This window comes from Palaemon carinicauda, chromosome 5 (genome assembly GCF_036898095.1).
Source record: "Palaemon carinicauda isolate YSFRI2023 chromosome 5, ASM3689809v2, whole genome shotgun sequence".
Lineage (NCBI taxonomy): Eukaryota > Metazoa > Arthropoda > Malacostraca > Decapoda > Palaemonidae > Palaemon > Palaemon carinicauda.
Window position 1 is genome coordinate 113,686,063 of NC_090729.1, and position 15,554 is coordinate 113,701,616.

General features: G+C 38.7%; 1 long non-coding RNA gene across 2 annotated transcripts; it reads right to left on the reverse strand.

Moving 5' to 3' along the window:
- Positions 1 to 3,231: 3,231 nt before the first annotated feature.
- Positions 3,232 to 12,705, reverse strand: LOC137640522 (uncharacterized). Of its 2 annotated transcripts, XR_011044384.1 has the most exons (5): positions 12,591 to 12,705; positions 10,976 to 11,437; positions 9,928 to 9,995; positions 8,875 to 9,118; positions 3,232 to 3,870 (listed from the first exon to the last, which is right to left on the reverse strand). It is a non-coding gene; the product is annotated as an uncharacterized lncRNA (long non-coding RNA). The 2 variants fall into 2 exon arrangements; XR_011044383.1 differs by lacking the exon at positions 9,928 to 9,995.
- Positions 12,706 to 15,554: the final 2,849 nt, after the last annotated feature.

Below are 15,554 nucleotides of genomic sequence, written 5' to 3' on the forward strand. Positions count from 1 at the left end.
CGAGATCGCAAGGGACCTCCTCATTTGGTCAAGAAGTCTAAACCTCACCCTAGTCACGAGGTTCATTCAGGGCAACATGAACGTCTCAGCAGATCGCCTAAGCAGAAGGGATCAGGTCATTCCCACGGAATGGACACTCCACAAGAGCGTGTGCAACAGACTTTGGACCTTGTGGGGTCAGCCGACCATAGATCTGTTTGCCACCTCCATGACCAAGAGACTTCCGTTGTACTGTTCCCCAGTTCCAGACCCAGCAGCAGTGCATGTGGATGCTTTTCTGCTGAACTGGTCCCATCTCGACCTTTACGCATTTCCACCGTTCAAGATAATAAACAAAGTCCTTCAGAAGTTCATCTCGCACGAAGGGACACGGCTGACGCTGGTTGCTCCCCTTTGGCCTGCAAGAGAATGGTTCACAGAGGTACTTCAATGGCTAGTCGACGTCCCCAGGACTCTCCCTCTAAGAGTGGACCTTCTACGTCAACCTCACGTAGACAGGTTGCACCCAAACCTCCACGCTCTTCGGCTGACTGCCTTCAGACTGTCGAAAGATTCGCTAGAGCTAGAGGCTTTTCGAAGGAGGCAGCCAGTGCGATTGCCAGAGCAAGGAGGGTTTCCACTCGTAGAGTCTACCAATCCAAGTATGAAGTCTTCCGGAGCTGGTGTAGAGCCAATGCAGTATCCTCTACCAATACCTCTGTGACCCAAATAGCTGACTTCCTATTACATCTTAGGAATGAGAGATCCCTTTCAGCCCCTACGATTAAAGGGTACAGGAGTATGTTGGCTTCAGTTCTCCGCCACAGAGGTTTGGACCTTTCTTCCAACAAGGACCTTCAAGACATCCTTAAGTCTTTTGAGACTTCTAAAGAGCATCGTCTACCCACTCCAGGCTGGAACCTAGACGTAGTCTTAAGGTTCCTTATGTCACCTAGGTTCGAACCTCTCCAGTCAGCTTCCTTCAAGGACCTTACCCTCAAGACTCTTTTTCTCGTCTGCCTTGCAACAGCTAAAAGAGTCAGTGAGGTTCATGCCTTCAGCAAGAACATTGGGTTCACGACCGAATCTGCGACATGTTCTTTACAGCTTGGATTCTTAGCTAAGAATGAACTTCCTTCGCGTCCTTGGCCTAGATTGTTTGAAATACCTAGCCTCTCCAACATGGTAGGTAACGAGCTAGAAAGAGTTCTTTGCCCTGTCAGAGCTCTGAAATATTATCTTAATAGGTCAAAACCTATTCGAGGACAGTCAGAAGCCTTATGGTGTGCCATCAAGAAACCTTCGAGGCCCATGTCCAAAAACGGGGTTTCGTATTATATAAGGCTTCTGATTAGAGAAGCCCATTCTCACTTAAAGGAGGAAGACCTTGCTTTGCTGAAGGTAAGGACCCACGAAGTGAGAGCCGTAGCTACTTCGATGGCCTTTAATAAAAACCGTTCTCTGCAGAGCATAATGGATGCAACCTATTGGAGGAGCAAGTCAGTGTTTGCATCATTTTATCTTAAAGATGTCCAGCCCAGTCTCTTTACGAGAACTGCTACACCCTGGGACCATTCGTAGCAGCGAGTGCAGTAGTAGGTGAGGGCTCAGCCACTACATTCCCTTAATCCCATAACCTTTTTTAACCTTTCTCTTGAATACTTTTATTGTTGTTTTTATGGTTGTTACGGTAGGCTAAGAAGCCTTCCGCATCCTTTTGATTTGGCGGGTGGTCAATTCATTCTTGAGAAGCGCCTGGGTTAGAGGTTGTGTAGAGGTCCTTTAGTAGGGGTTGCAGCCCTATATACTTTAGCACCTTTGAGTTGATTCAGCCTCCAAGAGGAACGCTGCGCTCAGTAAGGAAGACGAACTTAAAAAAGAGGCAGAGTAACGGTTCAAGTCGACTTCCTTACCAGGTACTTATTATTTCATTGTTATTTGAGATAACTGTTATATGAAATATGGGATACTTAGCTATCCTTTAATCTTGTACACTGGTTTTCACCCACCCCCCTGGGTGTGAATCAGCTACATGATTATCGGGTAAGTTTAATATTGAAAAATGTTATTTTTATTAGTAAAATAAATTTTTGAATATACTTACCCGATAATCATGATTTAATTGACCCTCCCTTCCTCCCCATAGAGAACCAGTGGACCGAGGAAAAATTGAGGAGGTGTCAACAAGAAGTACTGTAGTACCTGGCCACAGGTGGCGCTGGTGAGTACACCCCCTTCTAGTATTGTGATAGCTGGCGTATCCCTCCGTAGAATTCTGTCGGGCAACGGAGTTGACAGCTACATGATTATCGGGTAAGTATATTCAAAAATTTATTTTACTAATAAAAATAACATAATAAAGACTTAAAAGATTAGTACCACTAAAACACCATTTGCATTAACAACAGGCTGGAGCCCACATACAAAAATAAGACAGTTTCTGTAGTTTTAACTACTCTGAAGTGAACATGATCACAGCATGGACATCATAATTTAAAAACACTTAAAAAATCAAACCTTTTACATCAAGCAGTTAAGTACCAGTGATTCATTATCCATTATGTGACAAGTATATTATTGAAGAGAAATTTCAACATGCCCACATACTATCTTCTTTCTCTACAAGCTTGTCCCTATTTGGGTTCGCTGTAATGGTTCTTCAACATATTTCTCCATTTCCTTCAGTCCAGTGCATCTTACTCGCTCAATACCATCTCCCTCATATCTCTTTTCACACAGTCAATCCATTGTAATTTTGGTCTACCTAACATTCTCCCACCAGGTAGTCCCATATCCATCATCTTCCTTATCGGATGGTTTTCCTCTCATCTCTTTACATGTCCTTACCATCTCAGTCTACTTTATCTCACCCTGTCAATTCTTTTATAATGGTTGAGAAAAATGCCCACATTATTATTATCATTATAACTGGCTAAGCTACAACCCTAGTTGGAAAAGCAGGATGCTATAAGCCCAAGGGCTCCAACAGCGAAAATAGCTCAGTGAGGAGAGGAAACCGGTTAAAATAAAATATTTTAAGAACAGTAACATTAAAATAAATATTTCCTACATAAATTATAAAAACTTTAACAAAACAAGAGGAAGAGAAATACAATAGAATAGTGTGCCCGAGTGTACCCTCAAGCAAGAGAACTACTGTATAATTAAGCAAAGCCTACACTGAAATAACTGTATATTATCAGAGAACAATTTAAGGGATACCAACAAAGAGGGAGCATTGATGGGTCTACAATATATTAACAAGTTTATTTTGTTTGCTTTGACACAAATGTGAAAGACAATTTCTGTATTATACACATAAGATTGTGTTTTAATTTGCATATCTTCTCAAAAGGGCCAATTCGAATGAAATTTTATCACTCAAGTCACTGGTGGGCCTAGAAGTTTAGGAAAACTAGCAGGAATGCTTAATTCTTAAGTATTGTACAATTTAATCATGCTGTAAAAGAAATTTAATTAAAAAAAAATTGTAGTGAAGAGCATTGTACAATTTAGCACAAATACCCACGCGGCTTTTTCATTCATACTTTATAGCACTGAAATATGATTAAACTTCAACTTTTACTCCATCAGGAAATAGACATAACATTTATCAAACAAATTATGGTAGTTTAGAAATATTGGTGTCTTGAATATAAACCCTCAAGGACTATCTACATTCTCGTCAACTTGTACATTTACAAAGAGAGGGCCCTAAAACTTTTCCTTTCAGAAATTATTTTGTTCCTATTACTAGACAAAACTTTTTCAACTAGATTGGAAATGGTTGTTTCTTCTCAGACAGTAGAATCTTCTTGCTTGCTTTGATTTTTTGACGCAGCTGTCAGTTTCAAAGATAATTTTCTTCGATGTGGATAAACAGCAGCATATCTGTGGAGAGGGAGTACAGTTCAGATTTCTGGTCTTACAAGAGACTTAAAAGATTAGCTACAACTAAGCCCTAGCATCCTATATCTACATCCCTCATACTAAGAGGGCACATTAGTTTTTTTAACATTGATAAAACACCTGAAATCTAATTTGGTTACAGTTAACTGTTAATGCAATTACAACATGGATTGTGAAGTATGATTCATAAAAATAAAAATGTAGCAGAGATATCCTGGTGCACTTTTCTATCAGCCAAAAGAGATATTACTATCAATGCATGATTTTAAGTCATTATTTATCATAACCATTATCATAATCATCACTGCTACTTGGGCCTGCTTATATTATCATTACTAGATAATCTACAATCCTACTTGCAAAAGCATCAGGATGCTATAAGCCCAAGGGCTCAAACAAAGAAAAATAGCAAAGTGAGATTAGGAATTAAGAACATAAATAAACTGTATGAGAAGAAGTGGATAATAAATACAAAGCATTTCTTGATCAGTAATATCGTAAAAAATAGATCAGCTTATGTCAGCCAGTTCAACATAATAACATTATTATAGACCCATTTAAAAAAGTTAGAACAATGTAGGCATTACCAAAAACCATTCTGAATTCCAACAATTATTCCCAAATTTAGGCTCTGCATCTTCTGATAAAGATCTGCTTACAGTGCTCCCTAACTTAACAACTTTCTCACAATACTTGACGGCTCAAGAAGGGTTTAAAGAAAGATGTACCAGTGACCGATGTAATACTGTACTGTACTTGTGAAGACACTAAGTGCAATGAACATTCATAAAGATAACTGGAATTTTTTCTCATGCTTAAAGGAGACAAAAAAAAAAAGGGTTAATGATATTAATTTAAGTCAGTTCTGACTACAATGATCATCCTTAAGTATCACATACAAAAATAGCTATGGTAAACGGCTCTTCTTGGAGAAGGGCACTCCAAAATAAAACCATTATTCTCTAGTTTTAGGTAGTGCAATAGCCTCTGTACCATGGTCTTCCATTGTCTTGGGTTAGAGTTCTCTTGCTCGAGGGTACACTCGATCACACTATTCTATCTAATTTCTCTTCCTCTTGATTTGTTAAAAGCTTTTATAGTTTACATAGGAATTATATATTTTAATGTTCTTACTATTCTTGAAATATTTTATTTTTCCTTGTTTCCTTTCCTCACTGAGCTATTTTCCTCGTTGGGCTGCCCCTGGGCTTTTAGCATCCTGCTTTCCAACTAGGGTTGTAGCTTAGCAAGTAATTATAATAATAATAATAAAACCCACATTAAGCAGTTTTTCCCGACCTTGTTTGTTTCTACATCGTAAAATAACGATAAAGTTCGGTAATGTACTGTACATGCAAGATTATTAATGTGGGTAACTAGTTTCTATAGAATAGCAGCAGCTTATAAGCACTTTTTCATGTTCAGTATATGTATATGGAATATGAAAGTTATTGAAAAGTACCTTCTTGCTTGTTTGTTTGACACACCACCATAGTGGTGTCGCTCATTGACAATACAGGGTGCCCTAAAAGGTTCACGTGACACTGTCACTCGGATGCGGACCAAAGTCCAGAAACCATGAGGTGTGACAGGTGAATCCCCCTTTCTTTTGATGCGTCTATGAAGAGCTACAAATCCGGGGGAGGAGAGAATGTCTATTTCCCTGAGGAGGTTGGTGTCTCACACCCACCACTCAGGTCTCTCTTCTGCTCTAGACCTACTGGCATAGAGGTGTTTGGCGGGTCGAGGTGCTAAGGCCAAAAGGTGGAATTGTCGAAAGATGATCGGTCGAAACAAGGATCACCCGTTTCACCACCTGGCGAATGTCCAGGAACCAGGGGGCGTCTCTAACTGCCTTCAATACAATGGGAGTTGGCTATGTAAGTATGCTTACAGATTGGTAATACTAGAGTGGCCAGTGCTCCCTAGAGGAAGATGGGATTACAATACACGTACAGCAAATCTCTCTAGAGATTGCTGTCGAGCAAGAGACCGATCGCTAATGACCAATTGCACGCAGCTACTTCCAAAAGGCAAGATTGAGACATGCTGTATCTTCAATCCATTGCCCATATATGAACCAGTAATATAGACCGGCGAGGTGGGACAAACATACGGGTACAGCCCTAATAATTTGTTGTGTCTGGAACTCGACTGGAGAACATTGACCAACGTTCACAATCAAGACCCACTTCGTCCTATGAACAAGATCCCTTAAACATGGAGAAAATGCTCGTATTTCTTCACTGCATGCAGTGCACATTGATGAGGTAGCGCGTGTTGAAGTGGTAGTGATCGCCTTTGCTCTAGAGTGTGTCTAGCGTGTGTGCGTCTACAGTATATGAAAAGACTCGCTAAAAAGAGTTATGCGTGTAGCGTAAGCGCATGCGCTTGTAGATAAGGAGACCCTCTGTGAGGAGCAAAACGGGTCAGGATGAAAGAACTCGCTGGAAGCAATGCGTGTAGGAACAGCGCGCTCACCTTTTTCCACTAAAGGAGCTCGCCCTTCCATCTAAGTAGATGGTAGAGTGCGTGACACAGTGCAAGACTCGTCCACCGAAAGTGGGTCATCTCGTCCGCTTGCTAACGCGTCTAGGAGAAAAACTCTCCTACTCACCTTATATATGGTAGGAGAAAGGCTTGTTGTTTTCCTTTCCCATAAGGGAGAGGAAGAACAAGCACTTGCTGTGCGCTTACAGGTAGACAGCAAATCAGGTTTCTCCTTACGAGAAGGATAAACCAGGGGGGCAAGTTCGCGAGAGCTCGTCCTCTCGCCATGTTGTGTCTTACGGACACAATGATGAAGGAAAGGGATCGAAGGCAATCGCCTCCCACCATCATGGTTCAGCCCCGAAAAGCTGCGCTCTGATGGGCTAGAACAGAGCATGGACGAATCCAATGCCCTTCGGAGGAATTCCAGACGGGCGTAGACCACTCAGGAGAAGGCAGTCTCTCCCGTGGGCCGGAAGAGACTATCAACCCTTTTGCATCTAACAGCAAAGCTCCTCATGGGTGAGAAGCTTGTGGTACGGAAGCCGTTAAAGGAGACTTTTCCCTTATAAGGTAAAATCGATTAACACTGGGTAAAGAACTAACTTCCCTCGAAAGGGAAGGCTGCTCAACACCTGGAGGCGAACCTCCCGACAGCTAACTTCATCTCTCCTCCAGCTAGGCAAACCCAGCCAAAAGATCGATTCCGAGAACAGCCTTTGGAACATAGCTGAAGCTAGACCCTGGGTTCCCCGAAGGAATCTACCGACAAGTAACTCCAAGGAGTACTTGTCTGCAAAGAAGTGTTTTAATTCTTTCATTCTACCTTGTTTTGAGTATTGTTCTCTTGTCTGATATTCAGCTGCTGATTCTCATCTTAATTTGTTGGACAGAAACTTACGGTCTATTAAATATCTTATTCCTGATCCAGATATTAATCTTTGGCATCGCCGTTCAATTAGTTCATTATGCATGTTGCATAAGATTTTTCATAACTCTGACCATCCTTTACATTCAAATCTCCCTGGACAATTCTATCCTGTTCGTAATACTAGGCAGGCAGTTAATTCTAATAGCCAGGCCTTCTCCATCATGAGGCTCAATACTACACAGTATTCTAGAAGTTTTATTCCAGCTGTTACCAAGTTGTGGAATGATCTTCCTAATCGGGTAGTTGAATCAGTAGAACTTCAAAAGTTCAAAGTTGGAGCAAATGTTTTTATGTTGACCAGGCTGACATGAGTCTTTTTATAATTTATATATGACACATCTGTTTTTGACGTTAATAGTTTATATAGGACATATCTGTTTTGACGGTGTTACTGTTTTAGAATGATTTATTGTTAACTTGTTCTTATCATTTATTTATTTCCTTGTTTCCTTTCGTCACTGGGCTATTTTTCCCTATTGGAGCCCTTGGGCTTAAAGCATTTTGCTTTTCCAACTAGGGTTATAGCTTGGCTAGTAATGATAATAATAATAATAACTGCTCACGCCCGCCCGCAGAAGCAGAGCGTACGTCAGGGCGAGCAGAACAAGAGGCCAAAATGGTTGAGCGGGCGCAACTCTTTAGGTTTCCCTTCGGAGTCTCGGGGAGATAATACATCCACTAGGGAGGATATCTGCTCCCTTCGCATGCCCAATCACAAAACCTCTGGTAACCTTCCCTTGCAAGGAGAACCCGTGAGCCTCAAGGAAGGCCACAAATGACGAACTGCTTCGTCGGTAAGAGACTCCCCTACTGCAGCATGCCGTCACTGTTTCTCTAGGGAAAAACAATGGAGGCCTCTAACAAGTATGGTTGTCCCGGTGTCGCATGGGTGCTACTCATACTCAATCTACTCCCAGGGGAAGTAGAACGAACATTCATCGAGAAGAGATCGAGTTGAGGGAGAATGATGGCGAGGTTACTTCCCTTCCAAGGCTAACCTCAAAGGGGAGTGATCCCTCTTTGCTTTCTTACGTCACCTACTGAATCTAATTTACTGGGAGGGCGACCATTGAGTGCAAGTGTGACCTCTACACGCAGGAAGAGACTGTGAGGGTTTGCCTTCTCAACAGACACGAAGGTACCGCACCGGATCCCTTCAATACCAAGACAAACCTGCATGCTGGATCTTACAGGCAGTCAAACCTGAAAAAGAAATGAAAAGGGAAAATGTTTTCAATTTTTAGGACCGTTCTTAAAATAAATGGATATTTATTTTAGTGTTAAATGAGGAGTCAGACTCGTCTGCATTCCATCGAGCCAAAATAATAAGGGACGGTGTTTATTATCGCTGGTTACCCCTGCTACCTCCCCTTCCGCTAACCATTGAAGAGTAGTTACAGAGCGAAAGGTTTGTATCTAGTGCCGGAGCAAGCTTCCTTTACTTGATCTTTTTTCCCTGAAGACAACAGATGTAAGAACATGAGAAAATACACATTAAAATCCCAGGGACCATCTTTCTTCAAGTGACGCTATGGACAACGACAGCCATGCAACACGATACTCACCTCTACAGGTTTGTCACTATCAATCTTGACCTTCTCAAGGAATCTAACAATGCCCATTCCTTTCTTGACAAGTCCAAAGAACACAATCTCCGTTCCAGTGATGTGCGGCGTCTGGCCCGAAGAACTGGGGTCTGTTGGTGTCTGGAGAGAATACTAGATCATTGTTAAATCTTTCTCCGCAGATTATTTCTCCTCACGTTTCATCGTAGTTCGTCGTCTCCTTGAACCGTGAAGTTCTCGATAACTGGGGATTAGGAGTTAAATTATTTCAGTACTCCAAAGGAATCTATCCCTTTATCATATTAGATTTCTATACAGCTCAATATTCAAATTACATTCTAAGAAAGGTTTTGGTTCTACAATATCCTTATAGGAACAAAAAATTGGTCCAGTAACTAGGGCTAATTCAAATGATGATGATGATGAATATCATATATATATATATATATATATATATATATATATATATATATATATATATATATATATATATATATATATATATATATATATATATATATATATATATATATATATATATATATATATATATATTCATTCATCAACAATGAACATGAATAAATATATATATTCAATATTTTGTGTAAGAACTTAATTTGTCAATGACAGAATTTAATCTCTTTCGGAGTGACTCCACCAAATTCTCACATACCTTTGTTATTAAAATAGGCCAAACATGTAGCCAATGCTAAACGCGCCTATATCTTGGATTGCGTTTTTTTCTTCACACTAACCGAGTCTTATATATTTTTCATTTGATCAGATGCTAAACTTCTTTGTGCTTTATCAAAGGAAATTATAATGGCTTTAGATATAGCCCTGAAAAAATATTGAGTTAATTTACAAATAACATTAGCTTAATGGTCATGGACTCGGATTCTACTACCACCAATGGTGAAGATTCGATATCACATCGAGAGCCGCAGATGTTTCTACGGGGAAATTCTTTTATTTTCTTTTAATGTATAATCATTGCAACTAACATTGACTTTTTACAAGGGAAATACCTTCTGTGGTTCTACAGTTACTCACTGATACTTAAGTGAACCCTCGTTTATCGCGGTAGATAGGTTCCAAACCCGACCGCGATAGCTGAAAATCTGCGAAGTAGGGACACCATATTTACGTATTTATTTAACATGTATATTCAGACTTTTAAAACCTTCCCTTTACGTAGTACTGTTTACAAACTACCCTTTAATGTACAGAACACTTAATGCATGTACTACAGTACCCTAAACTAAAACAGGCACAAATATTAAAGGCGATTTTATATCAAGCGTTTCCTAAATACGCCCAAAAAGCATGATAAAAAATGACAACCATTGTTTTGTTTACGTTTATCTCTGATCATAATGAAGAAACAAATGCATTTACACATCTGTGTATAGGTTAGTTTTTGCATCGATTATATTGATTATATGTTGATTTTGTTATTACCAATGTTTTACTTAATTTTTCTTAGGACTTCCAAATAAATGAAATGAATGCCATTTATATATTGTTTTTCTTAATGACGCCGCCTGAAACGGAAACCTTCCTTTCGTTTACTGTACGCTCTATCTTCGATCATAATAAACAAACGAAGGCATTAAACGCGCATGATGAAAGTGATAAATAATGATATTAAAAGCTTTTAGTAAATATGTTATTACAAATATTATTTACCGTATCTATATAAAGTCCAACATACGTAGCAAAGAAGGAAAACAATTTTTTTTTTTTTTTTTTTGGTGTTTAATCAACAATAATAAACTGCCGCTAATGACCGAATGATAATTTAAGAGAGAGAGAGAGAGAGAGAGAGAGAGAGAGAGAGAGAGAGAGAGAGAGAGAGAGAGAGAGAGAGAGAGAGAGAGAGAGAGTTGTTTTAAATGTAATAAACAAAAAATTATGATAGGTTATAACATATATATTCAAACTTTTAAAACCTTCCCTTTACGTAGTACTGGAACAAACTACCCTTTAATGTACAGAACACTTAATGCATGTACTACAGTACCCTAAACTAAAACAGGCACAAATATTAAAATGTTAGAATATTAAAGTAGTATAAAAAAAAGATTGTTACTGTACTCACCACGAAAGAAGTTGAAGAAAAACTTGAATGATGATGGCGATGAATTTGCTGCACAGTAGAAATGATGATGATGAAACTGATGATGTCTTCTACTGTGCAGCCAATGATAGTATTTTACGTCTCTTCAGACGGAGGTGTCTTTGCCAGGGACACCTCTTCAACTTCTTCCTGGGACACTTCTTCAATTTCTTCCGAAGGCATAGTAGCAGGAGGAACTGGCTCTTTTTTGCGAGGCTGGAAGAACATTGTGATCGGAAGTTGCTGCCGCTGCTTCTTTTTTCGCTCGAAGAGCATCCTGTAGGGAGTCATGATTTCATCGAGTTGGTTGCAAAATTGCATAGAACGAACCATATCCTCGTCCCACTCTTGCAACATTTCTTTCAACTCCTTCGCATGGTTGAGGAGCTTGGCAAGCCGTTCTAATGTTAAGCCCCTTTCTTCGACATTTTCTTGGGTCTCTTCCTGTGTTTCATGGAAAAGATGCACATTCATTACATTTGTAGTAGTAGCCATCAGCAGCCTTACACCATTCAAATATGACAAAGTCAGACTGCATCTGATTTGCGTTTCATGTTCGATTTAATTTTACTACGTATACTGAATTATCGTATGATCACATTCTCTTTTCGTATTTTATTTCTTTCTCTACTGAATTATATGTCATATGTAATGCAATGAACCATCAGTAAGAGCAGATATTACTAATTATTAATGGAATTAACAAAATATTTGGGGTCTTCATATACCACGGTTATTTTCGAAATTTCCGGAAAATCCGCGATATATGTATATACATGCGTTATAAATCCGCGATTGTTGAACCGCGAAGTAACAAGGGCTCACTGTATTATCAAATAAAAAGGATGACATTAATTGGAATACGAGAGTTTCTAAAGCAGTACGATGAATTTTGGGGGTGTATGTATGATAGCGGCCACCTGCATGTATTATGACGGCTGACTTAGAATACGGCAGTCTAATGGGGGTCACTAGCCCCCGTTAGGTAAGGAGGTAAGAACATGGCTTGTAGGTTAGGTTAGGGGGGAAAGTTTAGGTTAGTTGATGTTCATTTTTTATTGAAGCAGGAGGAACTGGGCGCTGATATACAAAGGCTCCGAATTTTGCAATTTGTAGCTTCATTTAGTGTACAAGTAAGGCCTGGTCTGCCAATCTACAAAGGCCCCCAAAAATTGAACAATTTGAAAGGCAAAATCTATACCATCAGGTATATCAATCAACTCTAAAAGTTTTTGAATATATTATATCATATATACGTTGTTTATTACTGCATTATCATTACTAGCTAAGCTGCAACCCTACTTGGAAATACGGTCGTACATCATAATCTAGTATACACAGGTAAAGAATAAACCAGCAGATATAAGTATGAAAAGTTAATCTTTCCTTATCTTAGCCTTGAAAATATGTCCATGGGTATTAAACAAAACAGTTAAACTGTGCCAACCCTAAGTAAAAAATAAGACCAAAATAAGTATATAAACATAAGGTAATATAGCCCTCTGTAAAGTGTGTACCCGTCATGTTACTTTTACTACACTTATTGCAGCATAACCTATGTATAAAGCTCTATTTAACAGTGCGGATATATAATTACCTCAATTAACTTCATTTTCACTTGAATTTAATGGTAAACTATCAACGCATAGGGAATTTAAATAAATTTACAAGGAGATTCTACGTTCTCGTTGCTCTCTCCAAAACACTGGTTGTACAGTGTTGCCATTTCTGATTTTGAGAACGCGCTACAGGAGCTTCCAAAAGAAAAAAAAAAGCGCCAGAAACACGCTAAAACCTTTCTTTAAAGCGCTGTATAGGATTAGTAACCTCATTAACAAAACCAATTGCCCCTCTCTTGTATTCTTCTCATTTACTTCACTTTCTCCCTATTTCCTTAATCTTTCCCATCCCGAGTACCTGCCTTTGAGCTATAAACTGGATTGTATCCAGGGGTGCTCTTCCTTTCCCCATTTTCCCCACTTCCCTATCCTTATTATTATTATTATTATAAAAAAACCATGGCTTGACTTTACTGTAGACTCTACACCATAGTTTGGGAACAGAGAGAGAGAGAGAGAGAGAGAGAGAGAGAGAGAGAGAGAGAGAGAGAGAGAGAGAGAGAGAGAGAGAGAGAGAGAGAGAGAGAGAGAGTGCAGTCTCCTATAATATAATTGATAAAGTGGAAATTTGTACAGTACAGTATGTCAAAAGATAGAGAAATGCAGTCAGTTTATCATATACTTTATCAGATGGAAAAACGCAGAGTTTCGCGCTAGATTTGTCTCACTAGGAAAAAACAAGCTAAACTTACGAGAAACGCGCCAGATCTAGCGCGAGAAGCGCTAAAATTGCAACTATGGCACGGAACAACTACTCAGATTTAGAGGGATTTTTTTTATATCTGCCTCTCAATCTTCTTTATTCTATTTCGTCGATTTCCTTTTCCATTTCCCCACATTTCGTATATCATTTTTTTTATTCCTCCCTCGTTTATTAAAAAATTCTAATTATCATCATCTCTTCCTCTCCGTATGGCTGTTGTGATTCGCTTATTTTCTCTTTATTTACATAGTTTTTGACAGCAGAAGGATTTACCTTTAGTATAGTCATTTGGTACCCAAATAGGGTCATCAGATCCATATTATTATTATTATTATTATTATTATTATTATTATTATTATTATTATTACATGCTAGGCTACAACCCTAGTTGGAAAAGCAGGATGCTACGAGCCCAGGGTCTCCAACAAGGAAAATAGGCCAGCGAGGAAAGGAAAATGGGAAAACAGAATGTTTCAAGAAGAGCAACAACATTAAAATAAACATCTACATAAACTATAAAGATTGTTTGGTAATCTGTGCTATCAGGTGTATGAGGACAGATGAGAATGTGTAAAATATATGCCAGACTATTCAGCGTGTGTGTAGGTAAAGGGCAAATGAACCGTAATCACAGAGAAGGATCCAGTGTAGTACTGTCTGGCCAATCAAAAGATCCCATAACTCTCTAGCGGTAGTATCCTAACGGGTGGCTGGTGTCCTGACCAACCTACTAACATACCAAAGCTTATCACAATTAGCGGTTGATAGGAAAACTTAATTGGGCAGGTCTGGGTAGTTTCGCCACTCCGCAAATATGGCTTAGACATAGAGTTACCACAAATACTTCACTCTCTTCCAATGTGTATGAAAAGGAATCTGCATATATTTGCATATTGCATACGTGTATGTATGTGTTGGTAAGTGTATATTGATATTGATATATGTGAATATGGCTTTTTACGTCCAGGTTGCTATATTCGTAAATATTTGATTTTTCTGTCTTCACAACAGCGTTCTCTTCGTTATATTTTTTATTTCATTGATAAAATTATATAATAAAGTTTACTTTAGCAGCCCTTTGTAATTTGATATCAAGATATTAGGTACAAGTTATCAGTATTAATGTATATGTCAATAATCTATAGAAAAAGGCGCTAATAACCTTCAAATGTCAAAATTGCCTGTAAATATAGTTTGGCTCAAGTTGTTTTACATATCAGTTTTCACTGAGTTTCCAGCCATTTTATCCATTAAGTATTAACTTTAGTGGAGTGAACTGTGAAAATAGGACTATTGTCCAGCTTTTATATATCGTGAAGAATTTTATTGACTTTTATTAATATCTCTATAATTAAGAGGTAAGGTGATTGTGGTACTTAATTACTTTAAGCACATAGAGAGTAAGAAAGTCTCAAGTTTTCTCTTGAAGAAAGCCTTAATATTTTCAGTAAGATCTAATTGAATAGTCTCGGGGCCACATATGTAAAGGCTCTAGTCTACTGTAGGCATATATCTAGGGTATACTGAGGTTTCTTCAAGGATATGACTTATCCATTAGTGTAATTAATTTAATGAATATTGACAATTCCTGGCCTATTTATTTTGTGTGAATGCAAAACGTCTAAGGACCGGTCATGAAAAAAATCAAAATTTTCATGGTCTCAATTTTTGTTTTAGAACGCTTCAAAGAGATGTTTTATGGGTATATGTGTGGGCAGTGGATGTATGACATTATTATTGTTTTTATTTTTTTTTTTTTTACAATTACGAAGGATATTGAAGATGTTCTATTTTTCCTGCAATTTCAATGCCTTTTCTATTCCTATATACTAAAGGGTAGTTCATATCGCAGTGACAGGTTGTAGCATTTCTAACGAAAGATTAATCTAAATCAAATCAGTCTGATTTTCACTCGGCTAATTCTCAGGTCTCATTACACCCATTGCTGCTTGTACCAGATCGCGGAAGCGTTTTGTTAATAGAAGTATAAATTCTTTGGTGTTTTAAATGTCCCTTTGCCAATTATTTTGCTTAAATATGATAAAACTTGAGGTCTTTATGACTACTACTGATTCAGACCACGTCCACATGAAGCGGCAATAAGATAGGTCAGGTTTTGTGGGAAACCGGAGGCGTGGCCAGTGTGTCATCTGTCAAGCCTGATAGTGCCAGTATGACATTTGTCCAGCCAGGTAGTGCCAATGTGACATCTGTCAAACCAGGTAGTGCCAGTATGACA